This window comes from Oncorhynchus kisutch, linkage group LG7 (genome assembly GCF_002021735.2).
Source record: "Oncorhynchus kisutch isolate 150728-3 linkage group LG7, Okis_V2, whole genome shotgun sequence".
Lineage (NCBI taxonomy): Eukaryota > Metazoa > Chordata > Actinopteri > Salmoniformes > Salmonidae > Oncorhynchus > Oncorhynchus kisutch.
Window position 1 is genome coordinate 20,197,958 of NC_034180.2, and position 14,368 is coordinate 20,212,325.

At 41.4% G+C, this 14,368-nt stretch overlaps 1 protein-coding gene across 5 annotated transcripts in view; it reads left to right on the plus strand.

Moving 5' to 3' along the window:
• LOC109894296 (MAGUK p55 subfamily member 5-A-like) overlaps positions 1-14,368 on the plus strand; it is a 54,932-nt gene that overhangs the window by 9,496 nt on the left and 31,068 nt on the right. The gene's annotated exons all lie outside the window — the stretch shown is intronic.

Here is a 14,368-nt window from a genome sequence, read left to right on the forward strand (position 1 = left end):
ATTATTATTATTTATACTGGAGTATGTAGCCTAGCTGACTTGGTTGGTTGGTTTAGGTAGCCTAGTGTCTGAGGTTGAGAAGACCAGGAGGTAGGGCTGGGCGATATATTGAATTCGAGTGTGTTTGGCACGATATTACAAATGGCTTGTATCGCAATAATCACTTTTTTCTTCAGTGTTTATGTCCGCTTGTTCTCGTGTTGTCTTTCTGTTCTTGTCTCCTTCACTCCTTCTGTGCTGTGCATTGCAGTACCACGTATGTTACCGCTAGTAACATTTTAGCCAAAGACTAGTCTGTGTTTTTATGAATGTACAATAAGCATGAAACACAGTTCTTCAAGGAATTGGCAACTTGTTCTCATTCTGAGAAATAAGGTAGGCCACTTGATTTCAACATCTGAACCAAGTGGACAGGCTAGCATGCTGTTCAAACAGTTGGAGACAAGTGTGTGTTCATAACAATTCAACCGTTTCCCCTCTCTTATTAGCAAGCAAATAGATCCAAGTTGGCTAAACTTGAAATATAAAGATTAGTTGGCTACTCATGAGCACAATGGGCTTGTGCTTGAGTGTTTGAGACTGGTGTTAATTGTCTAATGTCAAGTTAGTGAATGTGCATTATGCATGGTTCTGATTTACATTTGTAACAAGAGGATTTTAATTGACAGACTTAAGCCAGATCAGTGATTATTGCAAAAAAAGCAGGTTAAACTATTTTGATAAAATAACTACTTCATAAGTGGGTCTGTGGAAGGGTCTGTGGAAGGCTTATACACTACATGACCAAAGGTATGTGGATACCTGCTCTTCTAACATCTCATTCCAAAATCATGGGCATTAATATGGAGTTGGTCCCCCCTTTGCTGCTATAAAAGCATCCACTCTTCTGGTAAGGCTTTCACTAGATGTTGGCACATTGTTGTGGGGACTTCCATTCATCCACAAGCATTAGTAAGGTTGTGCGCTGATGGGCGATTAGGCCTGGCTCTCAGTCGGTGTTCCAATTCATCCCAAAGGTGTTCGATGGCGTTGAGGTCGAGGCTCTGTGCAGGACAGTCAAGTTCTTCCACACCGATCTCGACAAACCATTTCTGTATGGACTTCGCTTTGGGCACGGAGCATTGTCCTGCTGAAACAGGAAAGGCCTTTGTTGCCACAAAGTTGTAGGCATAGAATCGTCTAGAATATTGTTGTATGCTGTAGCGTTAAGATTTCCCTTCACTGGAACTAAGGGACCTAGCCCGAACCATGGAAAACAGCCCCAGCTCATTATTCCTGCTCCACCAAACTTGACATTTTGTTACACAGTGCATTTCTCCTGGCATCCTCCAAACCCAGATTTGTCCATCGGACTGCCAGATTGTGAAGCGTGATTCATCACTCCAGATAACACGTTTGACCGGGGCAACTCCAGCAGGACAGAAATTTGATTACGGTGGCATCCTATGACGGTGCCACATTGAAAGTCACCGAGCTCTTCGGTAGTGCCATTCTACTGCCAATGTTAGTCTATGAAGATTGCATCGCTGTGTGCTTGATTTTATACACCTGTCAGCGAGTGTGGCTGAAATAGCCGGATCCACTAATTTGAAGTAATGTCCACATACTTTTGTGTATATATAGTAGGGATGCACGATATATCGGTGAACATATCAGAATCGGACGTTATTAGCTTAAAATGCCAACATATTGGCCCGATGTCGAGTTTTTAACGCCGACGTTAAAAACCAATGTCAAAGCTACCGTGCATACCTATATACAGTAGATGCATGACATAATAACGCAACATAACATTTTGCGCTACACATGCAACACAGCATTCCTAACCTAGCCCACACAATGTCAGCTGTGTGGATCGAGCAGTCAAGCATTCATTTGTAAGAACATTTTAGCGAGAACTCAAAGGTGAAATCCATGAAAGTCAAATGGAATTCATTGCCCTTGACAATCAACTGTTCTCTGTCGTGGGGGATGTTGGCTTTTGCTGACTAGTCAAGCGCCGGTACACACTACCAAGTGCGCTTTTTTTTCAGATGTTGCAATACCGGAGTTACACAGTAATAGTGTCACTGCTATTAGCTTCACGACATGCATACTATGGAATGCTGTTTGGGTCTTTGTGTGTCAAAAAGATACAGTAGTACTGTCAAATCTGTACAAAAGTCTGCAAGCAAGCAAACCCCATACACGAACGATATGTTTACAATACGTTGATAATAAAGCAAAAATATTTGACTGCAACTTCTGGGGTAGCTAGCTTTAGCTTGGTACCTAGCTAGCACCAATACAACCAGCCTGAAAACAATGACCAGTAGAAACCGCAGTCATTTTCATTATTCTTAGCAATGATTTAGGATTCCTTGTAAGTATTAGCAAGGTTGCCACTTGTTGTTCGCCTATTGAAATTGAACTTCAGTTCATGAAAATAAATAGCTAGCCAGCTTCTTAACCCTGTTTCCCAAAGCTAACGTTATAAGCAGCCAGCTAGGTTCATCTGGCTAGAGAGGCTCGACCGGACCGGGTTAGGTGTTGTGAAGCTAGCACCAATCAGGATTAGGCACAATAGTGGACTTTGCGGTTAGCCTTCAAAATAAATGTATGTAATTGACAGTGTTGCAAATGAATACAAATAGTAGAATTATGCCATACTTTGATTTTGAAGGCTAACTGCAAAGTCCACTCTTGTGGTTAATCCTTATTGTGGCTAGCTTCACATAGATGGGTCAGACCATTAATCAAATAAGAACTATCTTATAAATTAGGGTTATTTAGATAACGCCTAGCTATATAGTTAGAGGTCGACCGATTATGATTTTAACGCCGATACCGATTTATTGGAAAACCAAAAAAAAGCTGATGCCTATTTTTTTTATATCTATATTTGTAATAATGAAAATTACAACAATACTGAATGAACACTTATTTTAACTTAATATATAAAACATCGATAATGGATAATAAATAAATAATGAAACATGTTCAATTTGGTTTAAATAATGCAAAAACAAAGTGTTGGAGAAGAAAGTAAAAGTGCAATATGTGCTAACGTTTAAGTTCCTTGCCCCGATATATGAAAGCTGGTGGTTCCTTTCAATATTCCCAGGTAAGAAGTTTTAGGTTGTAGGTATAGGACTATTTCTCTCTCTACCATTTTGTATTTAATTTACCTTTTGACTATTGGATGTTCTTATAGGTACCATAGTATTGCCAGCCTATTCTCGGGAGATGATAGGCTTGAAGTCATAAACAGCGCAATGTTTGAAGCACAGCGAAGAGCTGCTGGCAAATGCAGGAAAGTGGTGTTTGAATGAATGCTTACGAGCCTGCTGCTGCCTACCACTGCTCTGTCAGACTGCTGTATCAAATCAGACTTAATTATACTATAATAAACACAGATATACATTAATATGGTCAAATCTGTAAACTATCATTTCGAAAACAAAACGTTTATTCTTTCAGTGAAATACGGCATCGTTCCTTTATCTAACCGGTCTAAGTCTAAATATTGCTGTTACATTGCACAACCTTCAATGTTATGTCATAATTATGTACAATTCTGGTAAATTAGTGTTTGTTAGGAAGGAATGGTCTACACACAGTTCGCAACGAGCCAGGCAGCCCAAACTGCTGCATATACCCTGACTCTGCTTGCACAGAACGCAAGAGAAGTGGCACAATTTCCCTAGTAAAAATAAATTAATGTTAGCAGGCAATATCAACTAAATATGCAGGTTTAAAAAATATGTACTTGTGTATTGATTCTAAGTAAGGCGTTGATGTTTATGGATAGGTACACATTGGTGCAACGACAGTGCTTTTTTGCGAATGCGCTTGCGGAGTTGGCTGTGATTCAATAACTTAACAGGCACCGCATCGATTATATGCAACGCAGGACAAGCTAGATAAACTAGCAATATCATCATCCATGTGTAGTTAACTAGTGATTTATGTTAAGATGGATTGTTTTTTATAAGATTTTTACAAGTTTAATGCTAGCTAGCATCTTATCTTGGCTCCTTGCTGCACTCGCATAACAGGTAGTCAGGCTCCTCTTGGAGTGCAATGTAATCGGCCATTAATCGGTGTCCAAAAATGCCGATTACCGATTTATGAGAACTTGAAATCGGCCAACCTCTAATAGTTAGCTAGCTAGCTAACTATAGCTACTAAAAGAATGAAATGAAACGACTGAACAAATGAACAAAACGGCACAGCAAGTAAGTGAAAGAAATAGGTTTTACTGGTAATGGGGACATACAGTGGGGCAAAAAAGTATTTAGTCAGCCACCAATTGTGCAAGTTCTCCCACTTAAAAAGGAGAGAGGCCTGTAATTTTCATCATAGATACACTTCAACTATGACAGACAAAATGAGGAAAGAAATTCCAGAAAATCACATTGTAGGATTTTTAATGGATTTATTTGCAAATTATGGTTTGGTCACCTACAAACTAGCAAGATTTCTGGCTCTCACAGACCTGTAACTTCTTCTTTAAGAGGATCCTCTGTCCTCCACTCGTTACCTGTATTAATGGCACCTGTTTGAACTTGTTATCAGTATAACAGACACCTGTCCACAACCTCAAACAGTCACACTACAAACTCCACTATGGCCAAGACCAAAGAGCTGTCAAAGGACACCAGAAACAAAATTGTAGACCTGCACCAGGCTGGGAAGACTGAATCTGCAATAGGTAAGCAGCTTGGTTTGAAGAAATCAACTGTGGGAGCATTTATTAGGAAATGGAAGACATACAAGACCACTGATAATCTCCCTCGATCTGGGGCTCCACGCAAGATCTCACCCAGTGGGGTCAAAGTGATCACAAGAACGGTGAGCAAAAATCCCAGAACCACACGGGGGGACCTTGTGAATGACCTGCAGAGAGCTGGGACCAAAGTAACAAAGCCTACCATCAGTAACACACTACGCCGCCAGGGACTCAAATCCTGCAGTGCCAGACATGTCCCCCTGCTTAAGCCAGGCCCGTCTGAAGTTTGCTAGAGAGCATTTGTATGATCCAGAAGAAGATTGGGAGAAAGTCATATGGTCAGATGAAACCAAAATATAACTTTTTGGTAAAAACTCAACTCGTCGTGATGCAGAATGCTGAGTTGCATCCAAAGAACACCATACCTACTATGAAGCATGGGTGTGGAAACATCATGCTTTGGGGCTGTTTTTCTGCAAAGGGACCAGGACGACTGATCTGTGTAAAGGAAAGAATGAATGGGGCCATGTATCTTGAGTGAAAACCTCCTTCCATCTGCAAGGGCATTGCTGATGAAACATGGCAGGGTCTTTCAGCATGACAATGATCCCAAACACACCGCCCGGGCAACAAAGGAGTGCCTTCGTAAGAAGCATTTCAAGGTCCTGGAGTGGCCTAGCCAGTCTCCAGATCTCAACCCCATAGAAAATCTTTGGAGGGAGTTGAAAGTCTGTGTTGCCCAGCAACAGCCCCAAAACATCACTGCTCTAGAGGAGATCTGCATGGAGGAATGGGCCAAAATACCAGCAACAGTGTGTGAAAACCTTGTGAAGACTTACAGAAAACGTTTGACCTCTGTCATTGCCAACAAAGGGTATATAACAAAGTATTGAGAAACTTTTGTTATTGACCAAATACTTATTTTCCACCATAATTTGCAAATAAATTCATAAAAAATCCTACAATGTGATTTTCTGGATTTTTTTTCTCATTTTGTCTGTCATAGTTGAAGTGTACCTATGATGAAAATGACAGGCCTCATCTTTTTAAGTGGGAGAACTTGCACAATTGGTGGCTGACTAAATACTTTTTTTGCCCCACTGTATGTAAATGCCAACAAAACCTTTTGGTCTGTGTCTGTAACCTTTATTTAACTAGGCAAGTCAGTTAAGAACATATCCTTATTTACAATGACGGCCCATACGACGATCGGTCAATTGTACTCCTCCCTATGGGGGTCCCAATCACGGCCAGATGTGAATACAGCCTGGGTTCAAACCAGGTATGTTACGCCTCTTGCGCAGAGATGCATTGACTTAGACTGCTGTGTGTGTGAACTATTTAACTGTAATAGAATGCTTAAAAGGCTGCTAAAATTTTAAACATCGGTAATGTTTTTTTTGTCAAGGAAAATATTGGAAATCATTATCGGCCAATGTCATATCGGTGCATCACTAATATATAGAATGCAAAACATTATGAACACCTGCTCTTTCCATGTTATAGACTGACCAGGTGAATGCTTTGATCCCTTATTGATGTCACTTTTTATATCCACTTCAATTAGTTTAGATGAAGGGGAGGAGACAGGTTATAGAAGGATTTTTAAACCTTGAGACATGGATTGTATATGTGTGCTATTGAGGGTGAATGGGCAAGACAAAAGATTTAAGTAACTTTAAACAGGGTAATTAGGTGCCAGGCTCAACAGTTTGTGCGGTGTGTGGGTAAAATCACTGGGTAAACCAAGCCAGATAATTGCATTGTTTGCTCTATAACCTGTTAGTTCATATGCCTTGCAACCATGACGTCTAGGCCTATGGCTGAGACAACAAGAAAGTGGCAGAATAAATTCAACCACACCTTTTTGTTTCATCACAAAACCGGAGAGCAACCTCTGTCCACAAAGCATATTGCATGTAGCAAACAGTTACGTGACCTACAGCATGGTCAAGCCAGCTAATGTTTTCGGACTACTAAACATCTTTTGATTTAGAACCACGGAGAGTTACCTCAAGTTGTAAAGAAAACAGGAGCTGCTTTCACTATCAAATCACATATGCTTAGTCTAATACAGTGATAACTAAAAGATACCGGAAAAAAAATAGCTAAAAATGATGTGGCTGTCCATGGTTCTGATTTGTGTGCATTCGTGCTAGTGGAAAAACATGTAGACTCACCATACTTGTAGAGGAACAAACGTCAATGCCATCCTCTTTCTTGCTGACAAAACTGTATGAACTGACATACAGTTCACACTTTTGTTTTTTTGTTCGTCTAGGCTACCTGGCTAAAATGCTTGCTCGCTAGCTTAACTTTCTTTCATGGGCAACGTTATCTAGTTAACACTAGCCTGCTATATCTTGAACTTTCATCCTCTCAGGCCATGGGCACAGTGTATGAATTTAAGGTTGGATCAGAATAGCCATTATATTCATTGGCCAGTATGGAGAATTAAGTAAAACCACAAGTCCAAATCCCTATGTCCATCCATGGCTAATTTAGGAAAGGGGCAATTTTAGCTAGCTAGCCACCGGAGGACAACAAAACAGCGAGATGCAACAATTCTGACACTACTTTGTTGCGCCAGGACCATTCACAGTTGAGCTCACTCAGTTTAGCTCAACGCTGATTGGCTTTTATTTTATACTTTTTTTCTCTTTTTTTATTCTTTTATCAAGAGAGGCCAACTGCTCACTGGCATCCATTGTGTTCAATGCTATGGGTGGCAGCAATGTCATACTTTTTGACAGCATCAGATGGGGTACAAACAGAGGCACTGTTTCACTTGTTTTGATTCTTTCTCCAGTTAGATACATTCAGCCTCTTGCCAATAGAAGAACATTTTTATTTGAATGTATTCTTTTTTGTTACATATTTAGGGGGAAACCTGGCTTCCTTTGGCATCCATGAATCCCCGGCATCCCTGTGGACCGCTTTCGACACCTGGTGGAGTCCATGCCTTGAACAATTGAGGCTGTTCTGAGGGCAAAAATGGGGGGCAACTCAATATTATAAAGGTGTTTCAATGTTTTGTACACTCAGTGTATATTGTGTATCGCCCATAAATTTGAAAACATTTAAATATGATTATTAGGCTATATCGCCCAGCCATACCAGGAGGGTGACCACTGACTACCAGGTTGCTTGGCTAAGCACCACAAGCAACAGATGGTCCACATCAAGGGCACAGTGTGTTTTAACCTGCCTCGTGGGCATGACTCCTCTACGGGGAGGGGATGATCCTGCCAGACGAGATTAGCTCAAGATCTTAATGCAGTGTGTGATGCCATCTGTGTGTGAATGGATGTGTAGATTATGACACATTTTTGGGTGTTGGTACGAATTATAAATAAACCAGCAGGGTTAAATCTATACCTTTTCAAGAAGATGACCGGACTAGATTTCAATTAATTCAGCCCTTACTTTCCATCAGTCCCACACTATCCCTTAAACAAATGCATACTCGCCACACCAGATTACAAGCATGCTACAGCTGTTATTTGGAAAGGGAGGAAGCCAGTCCTTATTGAAAGTTAGGAAGGTTTTAGACAACCAGTTGTAATTCTATAGTGAAGGAAACTAAACTCACAGGGTTTTTAGAATGGCCATTGTTTACACAAATGCACACACAAAAAAGTTTGAAATGTAAATTGTCTGACACTTTCAATGTATGGGAAGCCATCAGCCTTTCTCTACATAGTGTTATCTGTTCTGCTCCTGTAGTACAATACTCAAGGCCATAAAAATACATTTTCTGCTACGAGAGGATTGTGTGCATTTATCCTCACGCTCCAACTCTTCTAGTGAGTGCTACTGTAACAGTTACTTATCTAGCCTAAACCTACGTCACTCACTGAAACTACATTATTCATTCAAAGCGTCTGCTCTGCTCCTGTGTGAGTGTTTCCAAGGACAAATGGGCTGCTTCACTTCCACATCACCCAGAGATTATTTTGTTACTTTTTCTGCACTAAAAAACATCTGCATATTTTCAGTCGTGCGGTTTGACAGTTATCCAGTCCATTCGGAAATAATTTTATCCATCTGCACACAATAACCCATAATGACAAAGCGAAAACAGGTTTTGTGCAATTTTTGCAATTTAATACCAATTTAAAAATAAACTTATTTGCATAAGTATTCAGACCCTTTGCGATGAGACTCGAAATTGAGCTCGTGCATCCTGTTTCTATTGTTCATCCTTGTGACGTTTCTACATCTTGATTGGAGTCCACCTCTGGTAAATTCAAATGATTTAGAAATGCACACACCTGTCTATGTAAGGTCCCACAGTTGACTGCATGTCAGAGCAAAAACCAATTCATGAGTTTGAAAGAATTGTCTGTAGAGCTCTGAGACAGGATTGTGTTGGGGCACAGATCTGGGGAAGGGTACCAAAAAATGTCTGCTGCCCCAACGGTCCCCAAGAATAGTGGCCTCCATTTTTAAATGGAAGAAGTTCGACTCTTCCTAGAGCTGGCCAAACTGAGCAATCAAGGGAGAAGGGTCTTGGTCAGGGAGGTGACCAAGAACCCAATGGTCAGTCTGACAGAGCTCCAGAGTTCCTCTGTGGAGATGTGACAACCATCTCTGCAGTTACAACCATCTCTGCAGCACTCAACCAATCGGGCCTTTATGGTTGAGTGGCCAGACAGATGGCACTCCTCAGTAAAAGGCACATGACAGCCTGTGTGGAGTTTGCCTAAATGACTCTGACCAAGAGAAACAAGATTCTTGGCCCTGAATGCCTAGCATCACGTTTGGAGGAAACCAGGCACCGTTTATCACCTGGCCAATACCATCCCTACGGGGAAGCATGGTGGCATCATGCTGTAGGGGTGTTTTTCCAGCCGCAGGGACTGGGAGACTAGTCAGGATCGAGGGAAAGATAAATGGCGCAAAGTACAGAGAAATCCTTGATGAAAACCTGCTCCAGAGCACTCAGACTGGGGTGAAGCTTAACCTTCCAACAGGACAACAACCCTAAGCACACAGCCAAGACAATGCAGGAGTGGCATCAGGACAAGTCCCTGAATGTCCTTGAGTGGCCCAGCCAGAGCCCGGGCTTGAACCTGATCAAACATCTCTGAAAATAGCTGTGCAGCGACACTCACCATCCAACCTCAGAGGATCTCCATTTGAAGAATGGGAGAAGCTCCCCAAATACAGGTGTGTCAAGCTTGTGGTGTCATTAGGGTTGCACATTTTGGGGAATATTCAAAGGTGGAAACTTTCTGTGGGAATTAACGTTAATATATGCAAATTAATATTAATACCATTTAAATGTAGATCTTTTTTGCATTTGTATATTTACCATATCATATGGAGACAGAAACATCAACCTTTTACCTTGTCATAAATATACATAATTGCAAATGATTAAACCTTCCAATAGAAATTTAAATAACTGTTTAGTTATGAATTGAACTTTAATTAAATGACTCTTCACATGGGATGATTTCACTGAACAACAAAAGGGAATATTGATTGATCCATTGCATCTCCCAAAAACGTTTTCATCATACATCTGTAAAATGATTGTCTAGAAACTGAAGCTTTGGTTGACTTCCATGTATTCTCCCTGGATCTCCTCAATATCCACCTCTTGAACATCAGACTCGGAGGCCTCATCTTCACTGTCACTTTCCAACCTTGTTGAGGATGGCTCGTTGTCAGGCTCAAAAAGCCTCAAATTTGCCCGGGTGGCCACCATTTTTTTTCAACCCTTGTATTGGTCAGCCTGTTGCATACTTTGGTGTGTGTGTTCCCAAACAAGGACCAGTTGCACTCTGAGGCAGCTGATGTTGGTGGGATTTGGAGGAGGATGGAGGTAACAGGGGAAAGAACCTCAGATCCACAAAGTCCCTTCCACCAGGTGGCTGATGAGATATGTTGGCACGACTGCCATATTGCATTTCCATCCCAAAGCCCTTGCTTGGAAGTGTACTTTGCCAGACTGCCTAGAACCTTGCCTTCATCCAGGCCAAGGTGGCGAGACACGGTAGTGATGACACCGTAGGCCTTGTTGCCCTCTGCACCAGACAGGATGCTCTTGCCAGCATATTTGGGGTCCAAAAAGTACGCTGCGGCGTGTATGGGATTCAGGCAGAAGTCTTAATGCTTTTTGATTGTATTTCAGAACTGCAGTTTCCTCTGCTTGGAGCAACAGTGAAGTGGGCAGGGCAGTACAGGTTTATTCTCTTACATCTGCAAGCAGAGTCTGAACATCAGACAGGATGGCATTGTCTCCCTCAATCCGTGCAATGGCTACCGCTGTAGGTTTCAGGAGTTTCTGGCTGCTTTACCACTCTCCCAAAATGCATCACCCAGGAGGATCCTCTTGATTAGGCTGTCCAAATCAGCAGACTGTGATATGGCCATTTCTTGGAGAGACTCCTTCCCCTCCAGGAGACTGTCAAACATGATGACAACACCACCCCAACAGGTGTTGCTGGGCAGCTTCAATGTGGTGCTCTTATTCTTCTCACTTTGCTTGGCGAGGTAGATTGCTGCTATAACTTGATGGCCCTTCACATGCCTAACCATTTCCTTGCCTCTCTTGTAGAGTGTACCCATTGTTTTCAATGCCATGATGTCCTTGATGAGTAGATTCAATGCATGAGCAGCACAGCCAATTGGTGTGATGTGAGAGTAGGACTCCTCCACTTCAGACCAAGCAGCCTTCATATTCGCAGCATTGTTTGTCAGAAGTACAAATCAGCTCATCTGCAATGTAGAGACCAGTGTGTCTGTTGACCCTTGTGTCTGTACTCTTGTAGAATACTGGTTGAGGGGTGGAGATGTAGTTAATTATTCCTTGCCCACGAACATTTGACCGCCCATCAGAGATTGCAATAGTCTGCTTTCTCTATAATTTGCTTGACCTTCACTTGAATGCTGTTGAACTCTGCATTCAGCAAATTAGTAGATACAGCATGTCTCGTTGGAGGGGTTTATGCTGGGCGAAGAGCATTCAGAAATCTCTTCCAATACAGAATAAGGCTGTAACTTAACAGTGGAAAAAGTGAAGGGTTTTGAATACTTTCTGAATGCACTGTCTGAGTCATATGCATTTATGAACTGACAATTGTTATTTTTCTGTATCTTTTGGAAAAGCAATTTTGCGTGATTTCAATGAAATTGGGTGCGTGTATGTATCTGATAGGCCATACATTAAACCCACAACCATGGGATGGCTAGTGCCACCCTCTTACCAACATTTGACTGCATTCAGTCTTTTATGGGTGTTTGTTTACCATACTTTGTGCAGGTGAGTGTGGGCTATCTCGTAGAAATTGTTACATTTAACTTAAATTGTGTGTGATTGTTGTGTACACTCCTGCTCCTCCGATATCAAACAGGACAGGCGCCCTTTATCTAACCCTCTCCTTCACTCTTCAAATGTAATAAGGTTTGACATTTACGCTGTGATCACACACCCTAACAATAGGTCCCTTATGTTTTGCTCAGGAATGGTGTTCCTAGGCTGTTTTGCATTTTTACAATTTGCATCATGGTTATTTTCTACTGTCACAAGGACGATTTGACCTCTGAGACAGCACAGGCCCCAGCGCGGGGGGTGCGCGCGTGTGTGTACGCTCGTGCGCCTGTGTTATGTTCTTCCCAACTCTGATTTCAGCAGTTGAGTGACATCTCAGAAGTGGGTCATATTTTCTCCCTCGGGCAACTTCCTACATACTGTTGAAGTCAGAAGTTTACATACACTTAGGTTGGAGTCATTAACTCGTTTTTCAACCACTCCACAAATTTCTTGTTAATTGCAGCTCCCCCCTACTTTGTGCAATTTCCGCCTGAAGACATACCCAAATCTAACAGCCTGTAGCTCAGGCACAGAACCAAGGATATGCATGGTACCATATTCTTGGTACCATTTGAAAGAAAACACTCTGAAGTTTGTGTAAATGTGAATTGAATGTAGGAGAATGACACTCAATAGATCTGGTTTAGATACAAAAAGAAAAAACGTATGTTTTTTTTTTCATTGTTTTATCATCATCTTTAAAATGAACAAGATAAAACAAACATTCAGATAGGATGATGGGGACAATTTCTGTGAAAAATACAAGAGGGCAACAGTACTTGTGCAAAGTTTCAGAATGATAACTTCCAAAATGAGTGTGCTACATGACATTTATCACAAAGTCACCCAGGTGTCCCACACAAGTAGCCCAAATGTGGCCAAATTGGTGAAGGTATACATTTTGAAACAAATAACTATATACAAAATGCCAAAATGGTATTCTAACACCCCATACATTTACAAAATAACATGGGTAACTATTTACACACTTTCAATATTTGGATGACCCTCAGTCCTCTCAAATCAAATCAATTTATATAGCCCCAGCCTAAAACAACAAACGGCAAGCAATGCAGGTGTAGAAGCACGGTGGCTAGGAAAAACTCCCTAGCAAGGCAAAAACCTCGGAAGAAACCTAGAGAGGAACCAGGCTATGAGCGGTGGCCAGTCCTCTTCTGGCTGTGCCGGGTGGAGATCACAGTGGTTGTAGAGGGTGCAACAGGACAGCACCTCGAGTAAAAATGAACAGTTTAGGGTTCCATAGCCGCAGGCAGAACAGTTGAAACTGGAACAGCGGCAAGGAACAGCAAGGAGTCATCATGTCAGGTAGTCCTGACGCATGGTCCTAGGGCTCAGGTCCTCCGAGAGAGAGAGAGAATTAGAGAGAGCATACTTAAATTCACACAGGACACCGGATAAGACTCCCATTCGGAGTCAGTGTCACTGTGAAAGAAAATGTTCAGTTAGAATAGTTTCACATATGAGCCCTGTATCAACAGGTATAATAAACAGATATATATATATATATGAGAGAGAGAGTTGAAGGTTGAATATATTATTAGTACCTGCTAGATCTACTGTCTTTTATATTATGACATTTCAGCTAGATCTACAGTCTCTATTATATTATGACAGACCAGCTGTATCTACTGTCTCCATTTCACTTTGGCCATTGATGTGGTCCTGCACTCTCCTCAACAGCCTCAAATAGGCTATTTCATGCGGGTTGGGGTGTGGCGGCAGACACACGCATCTCACATTTCATGACATTAAATGTTTATATATTGCTTCTAAAATAAAAAATCACATTTTATATTATTAATTTCAAACAAGGGCATTAGCATGATAAGAACTTACCAGTCCAAAACGATGTCCTCTCCCGTTCAAAAAATATTCCTCCACAATCGCCAAATGAAGCGTCCTACAACAATCTCTGTCTCACCTTCCCAATCAATTTATTCTAAAGTTGTGTATACATCTGTATATCTAGACTTAGATTTAGCTTTCCCTGACTTAGTCGCCATAATGATTGATATATAAACAACTGAATCTGTGCATTCACCAAACAATAATATGCGTAGCTTCTTCCGGTATGAAAATTCAATAGCGCATGACTCACTTTACGCTGGAGCTTACTACATGGGTTGGTCTTGCAACACATAAACATGGGATATTGCCGTTTAGCTCAGCTCATTGGCTATCTACACAGCTAGATTTCAAGACGATCAGTGGTCATTGGGTTAAAAGACAGTCAATCAACGAAACAGCGGGCAAATCATTGGTGCACAATGATGTCATTACTTGTTGTCTTCAAATCGGTTTCTTTCAGTCAA